This window comes from Tenrec ecaudatus, chromosome 15 (assembly GCF_050624435.1).
Source record: "Tenrec ecaudatus isolate mTenEca1 chromosome 15, mTenEca1.hap1, whole genome shotgun sequence".
NCBI classification, from domain to species: Eukaryota; Metazoa; Chordata; class Mammalia; order Afrosoricida; family Tenrecidae; genus Tenrec; species Tenrec ecaudatus.
The window spans coordinates 22,593,210-22,606,054 of record NC_134544.1 but is presented as its reverse complement, the minus strand read 5'-3'; the positions used below and the strand labels follow the sequence as shown (position 1 = coordinate 22,606,054).

Below are 12,845 nucleotides of genomic sequence, written 5' to 3'. Positions count from 1 at the left end.
TAGAGAGAATTTGGTTCATTCACAATGCTCTTTATTAGCAGAGAGGAAGAAATGTCAACTAAAAAGCCACAACTCAACAATTAAAAGAGAAATAATTGAATCAAATACTAGGCAAAAAATATGTAGACACTTTACTGAAGTAAACAATCAGACAGCCAACAAAAACATGAAAAGACCATTATAGGTGGATTGTGATAAGAGCTGTATGAGCCCCACTAAAATGATTTTTTAAAGGAAAAGACCGTTGCAATCATTATCCATAAATAAATAAATACATACATAGAATAAAGCAAAAAAGCCACTGCTGTGGATTTTGTGGATTCTGAATCATAACAATGCTAACAGCCATTAGAGAGGTGCCAACCCCAGCTATAATGAAATACCTTCTCAATCCTAAAAAATGGCATTGATTAAAAAAAATTTTTTATACATGCTAGTAAAGTCATAGGGAAGATCCAAACTCTTGCACATTGCTGATGGCCTTGTAAAATGGTACCACTACTACAGAAAACAACATGGTGTGTCCTCAAAAAGCTAGAAGTAGAAACACTTATAATGCAGTAATCTCACTCTTTAGTACGTATCCTAGAGATATATGACCAGAAGTATTAAAGTTATATGACACTAACAGATGTACATACATATGTTCGTAAATCCTAATAGCAAAAAGATTAAATCAACCTAAGTGCCTATCAGCAGATGTATGGATACACAGGTGGTGGTGCACACATGCGATGGAATACTGCCCTGAGAAACTATAAGCATGTGAAATTATTGCAGTAATTATTGATGGACCATGATTCAGTCTCTCAGGAATCATTAGGGTTTTATTTTTCTGTTTAGAAGCAAGAGGTTTTGACTTACCATGAAAGGGTTCACAATCGGTCTGAGTTATCTTAACCATATAACAAAGTATTGAAGAGAAGATGCATTGACTTGGAAACAGCATTGTTTTACAGTTACTAGACATTGGAGGGAGATCGAAGGAGAATACATTTCTAGACAAAAAACATGTTTTATTCTAGTAATAGGAAAGGCAATACTCAACATAGGTGAAGTATACACTACACGTTCCAGGTAAATGAAGACATTGAGATGTGCCCACAAATTAGAAATAATTTCAGTAAATGTTAAAACATATCATTCTGCAACAATAATATTAACCAAAAGATATGAAGGCAGGGCAAGGACTAAAGCAGCCGAGTGTCCAGTGCCATCAGGTCCAGGGAGAGGGAGCCTGGCTCCCCACTGTCCTGGCGTTCAGGGCAGGGCGGCTGGTCACTGTGCTCTCTACTGCTGGAACAGCCACCTCTTGTGCCTCTATGCTGCTGGAGATGGGCACAGGGGCAGTCGGCTGGGGGCTGCTTGGGTGTGAGGCTTCCTGAGGCTGGATTAGGGCAGGCTTGGGCAGCAGTGGAGAAGTAGGACAGCAGGTGGGTCCAGGATCAGGTCCTCGAGTGGTGGCATCAGCACGGCCACAGGCAGCGAGCTCCATGCCTCCTTGTTCACCAGCAGCACCTCCATGGGCCCACTGGTGCTCTTCACGTAAATCTGGTACTTCTTCTGCCAATTGAAGCCCTCCAAGCTAGTGCCCAATGGAGCCCAGAAAGTCAGAAGGGTGTCTCCAGCAAAGCACTTGCAGATGCGCTTATGAGTCACGTATGTCAAACAAATGTTCTGCATGGCCCAGTGATGTTGTGGATGTTCTGCTGCACCCACCCCTTGTGCTGATCCCACTCTCGCTCCTGCTGCCACAGCTCTTTAATCTCAGCCTTGAGTTGGATCCGTGTCTCCACAATCTCCTGGATATTGTGCAGCAAAAAATGAAGAGTCCCTACGCCGGGGAAGGTCTATTAGGTTGTGTAGAATGTGGGTTACTTCAAAGTACAATAGACCCCATTTCACAGATGAAGATGAGACCCAAGCAATCAAAGATAAGTTGCCCAACAAAAGTAGGGATGAGAAAATCAAATCTAGAAGAATCACAACCCTAATGTCACAAGCATTGTGTCCTTGTCTCTGTAATATTTTCACATTTTTCCTTTATAATTTCTTCAATTATAAAATCACTCTCTGCAAACCACAGTGATGTATATACATAGAAACTCAATGTTCCCATTCTCCCTTCTACAATAATGTGCACAAAATAATACCATCAAAATTCATATTACTTAATATTGTTATCCAATGTGAAAGCAAGATCAAATTTTAATGTTGAAATGAAATTATAGATAATAAAATAAAGTCAATCAAGTAAAGGATTTATGGAGTCTGAATCCAAACCTTAATATTAGTAGTGAACAATTAGTTTCTAGTTGTCTGATATTGGAAGAAAATGTTCCATAATTTCCCACTCTACCTTTGAAAAGCCAAATATCTCATGGCAGTCATAGTGCACATTAAAATAAAAAAAATACAAGACTCTTGAGTAAAATTCACCTTTGGGCACAAAGTATCAAGGCAAAATTAAAATCTCACAGCCTCTTCATCAAATTCTTTAAATGTGGTCTAGTGGATTTTCAGCTCACTTTCATTAATATCTATGTAAAGTCAAAATGTCTTTTAAGTAACAGCCAAAGCTAGTCATCTATAATATTTATGCAATACCTTTGATTGAGGATGTCCAAGGACATGAAATTCAATAATTCACATACCATGTTTATTAAACTGCTTGAGAATGATGTTAACATCATAGTGTATGTCTAGTTCCACAAGACAGTCAGATAGACCAAAGGCCTACATGGTAGCTTGCCTTCATCAGCCTTGTTCACATGTTCATACATGATCTATGCTCATTCGGATTATCATTCACTGTTGTCCATAAGGCAAGCAGCAGAAGTCAATGGTGTTGGTCCACACCAATCAAGCAATAAAGTTTTAACTGATTCACAAAGTAAAAGGACGCAAGAATAATAAACATGACCTTGGCATTCAACTGAAGAACCCAATTCAGGTGGCATGAGACCTTGAACATGGATCTTTAAAATATATCGATTTAAAGTTCCTCTACAGGGACAAGGGAGATAAGGAAGGACTAGATTGACTAGGGAACACTTCCCCAGTAGATTCAGACTCTTCTCACAAGACAATCAGAATAATCAAAGCATTTAAATCCCTGATCAGGATAATCAATAGGTTTAAACATATGAACGTATGCAATTATAAATTCATTGTGCCAAAACAATGTGCAGTAAATTCCAACTTCTTTACCTGTTGCCATAACGTCACTTCGGATTCATAGTGACCCTAGAGGACAAAGTAAAACTGTCCCATAGTGTATATTTCTATAGAAGCAGACAGATTTTTCTCTCACAGAGTGGCTTGCGGATTTGAACTGCCAGCCAGTTGCTTAGCAACCAGATGCTTAACCTCTTTGCCACCAACATTCTTCTACAATAATCAAGAGTCAGCAATGGCACATTCATGATACTCATAGGCAAGATTCAGCAAAGCCATGAAGTCAGAAAACTCCATTTTTCTAAGCAGTGGAACCAAATTCCCTGATCCATGGAACTCCAAAATCTAACCCAGCAGCTCTCTTCTTCCTTCATGTACAAGGAGGAGGAAGAGAGACCTGTACACAGAACTCTTCAAAGCCTTCAAGTGTATGATGAAGCAGATCATTTCCTTTCAATGACTCACATGGGAATTTGGTTAGTTTTCACTCTAGCAGTCAAAGAGACGATGCTACAATTTGCGGAGTGATTTCAGAGTTAAAGGAGTGTCAATTTAGCCATTCCTACGTGATTCTGATTTTTCTCTAAGTCTCCCTAACAAGATAAAAGATAATAAAATGATGCAGTCTTTCACGAGAAAAGAAAGCCCACTCTAGAGACCCCAACTAAGAATAACTTAAATATTGGAGACTGGAAGGTTCCACAAAGATTGCAGGGCTGCCGGCTTTCAAGCAATCTGAGAAGGCAGGAATCAGAAGGTCGCTGCAACCAATAATTTCAGCTGTCTCCAAACTCAGTAGTTGGTGCTCCAGAGGATGCCTCGAAGCAAGCGCAAGCCACCACCAATGGTCTCAGCTGCTTGCACGTAGCAGTGAACGACTCAGAAGCACACCAGAAGCCACTCACTAAGCCCACCCCCTGTCATCTGCTGCCATCTACATGCCTGCCCACAGCTGCTGCGGTACAAGAATGACCCGTACCTTGCCTTTTGCTTTCAGACTGCACCAGAGTGCCTCTCATTTGCAAAACCTGGCTGGAACCCTGTGGATTAGGGGGTTGGCGTATTTAATTTCTAGGCTTTTAGCCCCATAGCTACAAAGGGAAATCAACGAACAGGAGCAGTGCTGAGTAGCACCAGACAAAATCTGGCAAAATTAAACTCGTAAATGAAGAACGCCACGATGTACAGGAGAGCAGTTAAGCATCCTTTATCACCAACTCCTTGGGGCTGTATCTGAGTGACGCTCTGCCTGTGGCAGTGAGTCTCAACTTGTGGGTCGCGACCTCTTTGGGGATCGAATGGCCCTTTCACAGGGGTCACCTAAGACCATCAGAAAACACGTATTTCTGATGGTCTTAAGAATTGAGACACCACTCCTCTATCTGCCTCCAGGCGAGTCCACTCACATGCAGATACGCCCACCCACGAGAATCCGGCGTGAAAACTGTTACCCATGCTACACCATGCTTCAAGACAAAATTTCATTTATTTGTAATTCGAAATAAATATTTCACAATATATAATGACATCTTGCTTTGTGATTAATCACTATGCTTTAATTATGTTCAATTTGTAACAATGAAAACACATCCTGAATATCAGATATTTACATGATTCATAACAGTAGCAAAATGACAGTTATGAAGTAGCAACCAAAATATTGCTATGGTTGGGGGTAACCACAACATAAGGAACTGTATTAAAAGGTCGAGGCATGAGGGAAATTGGGAACCAATGGGCTATGGAATCATAAGTAGTTGCCTCCAAATCTACTGACATCTGAAAGTCTCAGTTGAGAATATACTACTAGATGGAAATAAAAATAAACTCTGATTAAACTGAGGAAACTACAGAAAGTCCTTAGCTTTTAGCTGTGTGGTCTTCTTGTGACAGACCATTCAGAAGTCCAACACAGACAAGCTTAAACGCACCTGCACACACATATACACTGTTAATTGTAAATATGGGACCTCTACGTGTAGAATAGGCTTTAGAGATAGCCAAAGTCCCAGTAAATCTAGAGGTAGTGTCAGGGTGTCAGAGTGAAGTCACTTTTTCTCTGTTCTGTGTTTTTTCTTGGTCTAGTCACCTCCAAAGGAGCCCAAGCGGAGCTTTCAGCTAAGCATTGGGTTGCTGACCTCACGGTCAGTGGTTCAAACTCACCCGCCACTCCTTTCATAAACATTTAAGGGATCGTTATAAATCAGGGTAGACTTCGTGGTACTAGGCTTGAGTTTTTGGTTTAGCAACCTCCTATGTGGCGGGCTCTTACCTGCCCTCGTCCAGTAACTTCAAAGGACAGAGAAGCAAATCTGTGTTCTAAGAAGCTCTAGGGGTATAGTGGCTACCAGTTGGCTGCTAACCACAGATCACCAGTTTGAAACCACCAGCCACTTTGAGGAAGAAAAATGAGGCTTTCTACTCCTGTCAAGATTTAGTCTCAGAAACCCCTCTGTCCAGTTCCACTCAGTCTTATAGAGTTGCTATGCATCAGAATCACCTCGATGTTAGTTTTTTTGGGGGGGTGGGGGGGTTCAGGGGACTCACCTCTCCAAAACTAATCCCAAGGAAGATTTTGATTGATCTGCTTGGAGCAGGTGGACAAAAAATCCCTCCCTGAGTCTACTACTCTTGGTTGGAGAATGGGCTCCGCTCATCACTAGCCTTATGAGGCAATACAGTACCCTGGATATATTGCTGCACCCTGCAACTCTGCGACGTAACCAGTCGTGTGTATAAGGGAGCTTCACAACGTATGGAAAAACTCCAAAACTTCTTCTGCATTTTGAGGACCTTTCATATTTCTGTTGTCCCTGTGTTCTGGAGTCTGCCACACCAAGAATGAGTGCAGTGCCGAGGAGTACCAGTAGAGAACGGAGGATTCAGACCCTCATAGTATTATTCTTTTTCCTGTATGTATAAAGTTATCATTTCAAATATGGCTCAGACAGAACTGAGCAGGAAATAGGGTAAACCCTAAACTCCAGAGCTGCCGTTACCAAGAGGGTGATGCAAAGATGCTATGTGTGGAGTAGCATGGCATCCCCACTTCTGCCTAAAGCGGATTCGCTTTCAGTCCGATCGCTCAGTCCGATAGCAAGAGAAGGTTTGTAAGAAGCACCTCCTGTATGGCCAAAGCACAGGCACTATTTAGCCCTCGGGGAAGAAGAAGGCAAACACAGCTAAGAGAAGGAGCATGCATAAGAAGTACCCAAGCAGGGAGTCACTCTCAGGAAAGGAAGGCTGGTAATAAAATAGAATTTCTTATGACAAAGTGTGTCCCTGGGTTTCCCAAAGGCAGTGATTCTCAATGAACAAGATGCACCATACTCACCCTTTCACCAGTTTGCCAGGGATCCTGAAGTTACAGAATAGAGCTCATCAGAGTTATTTCAGTGCATGCATCTGTCAGTTCCATACTACTTTGGGAGCTACTGGACAGTAAGAAGTATGCAAATGAACCAGACTCCTGCCCCAATACTCAAAAAAATAAATAGTAGAGCAAACCAAATAACACCAAAACTCCCTGCTATCAAGTCCATTCTGACTCGTTGTGACCCTACAGGGACTGTCCTTGTGAGTTTCTGAAGTATCGCTCTAACAGGAATAGAAAGCCCCCTCCTGCTCTCTTGGAGCTGACTGGTGGTTTCCAGCAGGTGACCTTGCAGTTAGCAGCCTATTACTTAACCACTACACCACCAGGGCTCCCTCCCCCAGACTGAGAGAACCAATTGGAAGGCTTCTCCTCTTCCCTGTAAACACCTACCTTTGGCTCCCCTACAACAGAAAACACTGGTGGCTGTAAGTTCCTTTCTCTAGTTTTATATTCATTTCCCCGCTATGTAAGCCTCCTTTTACGGCCCGTTTTTACAGATTGTCCCACCTTTCTCCACCACCAAAGTGAACCATAGCCATGTCCCTAGTAAATACCCATTTTCCACCATAGCCCTTGAGGCATCAATAAGCCTTATAGAGTAGATTTAAGTCCCATGAAGTGTAGGAGCTGAGGAAAAGCTTAGAACAAACGAAGATTTTCCTTGTCGTATATCAAGGGAAATGCGCAGAATCTAGGGTGCTTATAAAGTCATAAAACGAATGACAAAGAGAAAATCATCCCATTAACAAAAATTTTCAATATTAGAAAAATATACACTCAAGAGACAGTCCAGCTCAGACCAAGTATGGTACAAGCAGAGAACAAAGACAAGCAGAGCCTGAGTAACAGAGAAGCGAGCGAGTCTACAGCCACATTCCTAATGGTTTTTACTAGTTTGGTGATGAGTACAAATTGTAAATTATTTCCAGAAGCACAAGCTATATAATTTATTGTTAATTACATAAACCTATGACTGAGTTAATTGTATAACAATTACAATCTTTATATAAAGGTCTTCCCATAGCAAGAATTAAGTGTTTTCAATTAAGCCTTTTTATTTTCTTCATAAAATTAAAGTGACAAACAATACCTTCTAGTGCTATTAAAGATATGTCCCCAGGTAGATGGTAACTAAACCATGAAGGATTGCAGTTGGGATTCTGGACTGAAATTAGTTAGACCCAGTAAGCCATTTTCTCAGCTAACTTCTGTTTTTGCCAGGTGCCCTTATGTCTAGCTAGACTGCATATTACATGTGAATCTTAGAACATAATCCTTCCCTTTCAATGTGCTTATGAAAGGAAAAAAGGTTTGCTTCCCTACATGGAATGTTCTAGCAAAATTATCATGTTTTCATAACTTTCTTTACTCAGTTCCTGTTGTCAGAAGTCTGTTACATATAAGTACATGGCAAGGAAAAACTGGGAGACTGTGGTGCCTCATATGCTAAGGAAGAGAAGTCGATAAAAAAAGACTGCATAATGCATGAATCTCTATATATGAAATTTCCACAACAGTCAAACCTATCGAGCTATAACGGAGATTAGCGATTGCCTAGGGCTAAGAGAATAGGGGAAGTGGAAGTACTATTACTGGACATTAGATTTCTTCTGAGGTGATGAACAATGTTCTATAATTAGATCATGGTGAGGATTTAATATATGGAAGTCAATGAAAATATTCACTTTAAATAAATGAATCATATGGTGTGAAAACTAACTCTCAATATAGCAGTTTCTTTATAAGGATTGTGGCAAAGAACATTGGTGAAGCATTTATGTGTGTAGCAATCGGGCGGTGGCCTTAATGGAGCACTGGGACGATGAGTGTGGAACAAGGCCACTCTTGTCATGCACCGACAATGGGAGAATTGCAGAAAGATCCCTTCACTCCTCCTGACATGCCTAAGGTCATTCTTAAGAAAAGAGTCCATATTTAATCCACACAAAGGAGAGAGATGATGTGTCTTCTCTCTGTAGAGGTCAAAGGAAGACCCCTTTATGCTCCTGTCAGCACTGCCATCCTTGCTCATCCTTCTTCTCAAGTCTCGGTTATATTTTCATTTTCATTATTTTACTGATGTGGTGGGGGAGATTCTCACTTCAAGGGCATATAGTCCTCTGGGTTCACCTAGTATTCCTCGGGGGCAAAATAATGCAAAAATGAACAAGAAATTTACCATCTTAGTTATTTAGTGGAGGAGCTCTGTTATAACGGAAATACAATAAACCGGTGTCTTTAACAGACAAAGTGACTTCTTCACCGTTTGGGAAGCCAGAAGTCTAAATTTAGGGTGCCAGCTCTAGGGTGAGGCTTCCTTTCTCTGCTGGTCTCGGAGGAAGTTCCTTGTCTCCTGTCAACATCTGTGGATGTAATAACCCTTGGAGATCTCCATGAATTTTGGCAGCAATATTCCCCTGGGTCTAGGCACTTCTCATTGTGGGAATTCCAGGTCACTCGCAGTTCTCCTCTCTTGGTAGTAGCCAGGTCCCTCCTTTCTCTGTCCACTACTCTCTCCCTTTATCTCCTCTAAGACCAAAGGTGATGGATGCAGCCCACACCTGAGACACCCCCTTACAGCAGACCAATTCTGTGAGGTGAGTAAAGGTACTGTATCACACTCCAATCCCCTTCCAACTGTTTGATTGATTATATCATATCACACTCTGGAGATGATTACATCATTACATTGTTTCAGAAATTACATCATTACATAACTACCAAACCATTGAGAATCATGGTCTAGCCAACTGGATATATATTATCAGCTGGGTGGGTGGAGATGAGGAAGGGGAGTGGGATGCAATTAAGTCTATGATGTCATTAAGTTCACCAGTTGTTTACTTTAGCTCTCACTGGAATAAACTATCATTTTCAAACTAAGTGGGCTTGTTTTCCAGGACTATCTTCTGATTCAAGAGGGTAAGTGATTCTGTATGTTTTTAAATCTCCTTGGGTAATTCTCATGTGAAGCCGGGTCCCCCAGTGACCCAGGTTGTCAGGGTCCATCCATACTGGGCCAGACACAGAGCAGCCTGGAGGTTGCAACTTGAAAGGGACTCCTTGTCCCCTTAGACCTTCAAGATCAATCACAAAGGCCAGTCTCATTCTCACCTACAGTGGGTAGGAAGCTGACTAATATTCTGGTCTCTCCAGCCCTCGTTCAAAAACAAGGAAAGGAAGAATTAAATAAGCAATTATATGTAGCATGTCAGGAAGAAACCAAATCGAATTAGAATAGAATTCACACTCTACTTTTTAGGTCGGATTCAGACATCCCATAATATGCAAAGGAAAGGGCCTCTCACAGGATTGGCCATCGCCTAACGTGTGTGGTGGAGGTATTTAGGTGCGTGTCTGATTTCTACAGCAGGCTGCACGTGATAAAAAGGAAACTTGTCTTATTTGTCTTTATCCCTAATAGCACCCGGCTTTACGTAGCTGCTCAGGCAGTTTGCTGAATGGAATAGCAGGTGACACTAAATGGATTAACGGAGTGAACACGTGTTAATCTGTTGGTTCAAGTGGAAAAATTCACTTCAAATGGCTGAGCAGCATCGCATAGCAACAGAGCTAATTGAAATGGGACTACCATTTGCTCATTTAGAGTCTCCAGACCAAACTGAAGCCCCCTGGTTATTTTTCCCTCCATTTCCAGCACAGACACCAGGTATGTGGCTTAACTGCCTTAGCTTCTCATCTGAAAATGACACGAGGCATTCAAGTCTCTCCATATGCACCAAGTAAGCCTGGATGGTGCCCCACAGGCACACCTGGTTCTGCTCTTGTCAGCAGGAAGCGAGTGAACCCCATCTCTTGATATCTGTGCACACTCCTGCAGGTGAATAGCAATGACTGTCCTGGAAAGTTCTTTCCCTGAAAGGGTTAAGGTGCCTCCTTTTAACTACAAACGTGGAGCAGCAGATGGTGTATTTGCTAACTGAGAAGATGTGGCTCTTACTTGGGTTTAAATTTCCTCCCTCCACCTGGCATCCCAAACATCTGTTCCAAGTCCATCTGCCTACCTTGAATCCATTAGGTGAATGCTCCATTTCCTTAATTGGGGTTAAGCTAACCCAAGTAATCAAAGACAGGGATAGAATGTTCCCTGTCATTACCATGCCTAACATATATATATATATATAAAATACCAACAACTATACCTGCCCTCCTAGACCCTACTTTAACACATGAAAGCTTAGCATAGTGACTGAAAAGGGAAATGAAAGTCATCAGCAGGGAGCTTTCCAAGGGCTCATGGGCTGACTATAGATGCCATAGCTTCTTGTTAACATAGATGCCCAGAAAATCTTCAGTTTATGCCGTGGAACTTTGACAGGATGGTGATCCAAATGCTGCCTGGGAAGTGAGTTCCCATGCAAATCCTGTGAGCGTCAGTGGCCTACCTTACTCAGTAGGAGAGTCCAGGATGCCTCTTATCATATGGGGACCTCTCCGTGGGGCAGTCAGTTCTGGCCCTTCTAATTCCAATCCCTACCCATAGTCATGTACTGAGGCTTCATTTTTTAAGTGCTGATCTTGATACTGAGCAATAAAATCGAAGACAGAGCAAGACCCTGGTCTTGCAGGACTTGGGGAATGCACAAATAAATAAACAACAATTCAGTTAGTGATGAGACTTTGAAGAATAGAGTCATGCGGTGTTAACTGAAGAGAAGATTGCACTAGGGAAGGACATTTTGGAAGGGAAGCCAGGATCCGTGTGTATAAGGGGGAGAAGCTTGGTTGGATAAAGGTAGAAAATTATTTGGGGTAGGCGCTGTGGTTCCAAATAGGGTCGCTATGAGTCAGCATCATTTCGATGGCAATGAATTTGGTTAGGGTTTGGTGGTTCCATTTTGTAATCAGACTTTTTTCCTTTCATCACCAGCCCTCCCCATTTATTATTTCTTGAGCCATGTACGGTTCAGGAGTCAACCTGATTAGCTCATGTGTGCTATAATCATGTTCTCTAACAAGTGTGAATTTTAAAAATCAAGAAATCATGAAACAGACCATATATTTTAATCCATTGTTTTAGAAATGTGAAAACACACTCTCATAGATAATTTTTCTTAATGGAATATAGAAACAATAGATAGAGAAAGCCTTTCAGGATCTTCATTTGCTGATGAGCAATGGCTCCAAATGAGAAGTAACAGCTACAAGCATTCAGTAAGAATCAGAATATGGAGAGGACAAAGTATAATACTTGAAACATTTTAACTCATTAAAAATGAAGTGGAATGAATAAAGATAAATATCACAGGCATTTATGAGCTGAAATGGACTGGCAGTGGTCATTTTGAATCAGACAAACCTATTGTTGACCACACTGGAAATGAGACACTGGAGAGCAGTGGGCTTGCCTTTATTGTCAAAAAGAACATTCCAAGGTCTATTCTGAAAAGTACACTGCTGACAGAGATAGGATAACAGTCATAAGCCTACCAGGAGTCTTCCTTGTAGTTAATAAGCCTATTAATAGAATTTTATTAACCACCAACCACTAAAGCCAAAGATAAAGAAATAGAATATTTATGTCAACTTCTTCAATGTGAAATTGATAAAACATGTAATTACTGGTGATTGAAGTACAAGAGTTGGAAACAAAGAGAAAGCATCATTTGTTGGAAATGAGGCCTTTCTGATAGAAATGATGTAGGAGAGCTCATGATAGATGACCAAATTTAGCAAAATCAATAAATTATTCCTTATCAATATATTCTTGTAGTAACATAAATGCCAGCTATATACATGGACCATACCAAATGGAATACACAGGAGTCATATCAATAACAGCTGTTTGAAGACACAATGGAGAAGCCCAAATACTTCAGTCAGGCCAGAATCTGATTCTAGAATACATCATCAATTACTAGTATATAAATTAAAATTAAAGCTGATTAAAATTAAAATGAATACAAAAAATGCTAACTTACAGCATTGAGCTTATCCCACCTTAACTTAGAGACAACCTTCAGCATTGAATTGATACATTGAATACTAATGACTGAAGACCAGACAAGTTGTCAAGGGCATTCTACATGGAAAAGCGAAAGATCATTAAAAAGACAGAGAAGAAACAAGAGGCTAAAGTGGAAGTCAGAAGAGACTCTGAAACTTGCTCTTGGCCACCGAGAAGCAAACACTACTGGAATAAATGGTGAAGTAAAACAGCTGAACAGAAGATTAAAATCTTCTGAAGGGCACTTGAGAAGACAACATACAATTAAATGACATTTGCAAAGGCTTTGAGTTAGGACACACAAAAAGAACATATTCTGTATTT

At 41.0% G+C, this 12,845-nt stretch overlaps 1 pseudogene; it reads right to left on the bottom strand.

Annotated features, from left to right (window-relative positions):
- Positions 1–1,190: 1,190 nt before the first annotated feature.
- Positions 1,191–2,783, bottom strand: LOC142428092 (transcription factor E2F4-like; annotated as a pseudogene).
- Positions 2,784–12,845: the final 10,062 nt, after the last annotated feature.